We start from the raw sequence: 620 nt of genomic DNA, 5'->3' as shown, positions 1-620 counted from the left end.
TCTCTCTCTCTCTCTCTCTCTCTCTCTCTCTCTCTCTCTCTCTCTCTCTCTCTGCCGTTGCTCACGCGTGACCATAGTCCATCTTTTCCTCACGTGACCATCTTTCATTTCCCTGCACGGATGCTTAAACAAGCGGGCGTGATTTTCTCTCACTTCTATGTTTTCTCTTTTCACTAAAATGTTTCTCTCAGCGTTCACTATTTTCCTCTCGTTCTGGATCTAACGACCTTCCATATTTATTTTCTTTCGGTTTCTTTGTATGTCCTGTTTTTGTCCCCAAATTTGACCCTCCATAAATCTTAAATTTCATTTTAGAGTTTATGGGAGCAACTGTCTTTGAAGACTCATATTGTTGTTGAATACTTGAAATGACAGTAGATAGACTTCCGACAACTGATGAAGGGTCCTTTCTGTGTTGACGTGTCCTGTTTTCCCTTTTTTCTAGTTGTTTACGTATTTTACATGCTTTTCCCTCATTTGTTTATGTATATCTTGTTATATATCCAACTTTGGTGACGTCCTATACACACACACACACACACACACACACATATATATATATATATATATATATATATATATATATATGCGACGGGATTCTTTCAGTTTCCGTCTACCAT

Source organism: Octopus bimaculoides, chromosome 6 (assembly GCF_001194135.2).
Source record: "Octopus bimaculoides isolate UCB-OBI-ISO-001 chromosome 6, ASM119413v2, whole genome shotgun sequence".
NCBI lineage: Eukaryota > Metazoa > Mollusca > Cephalopoda > Octopoda > Octopodidae > Octopus > Octopus bimaculoides.
Note: the sequence above shows the minus strand (reverse complement) of the source record.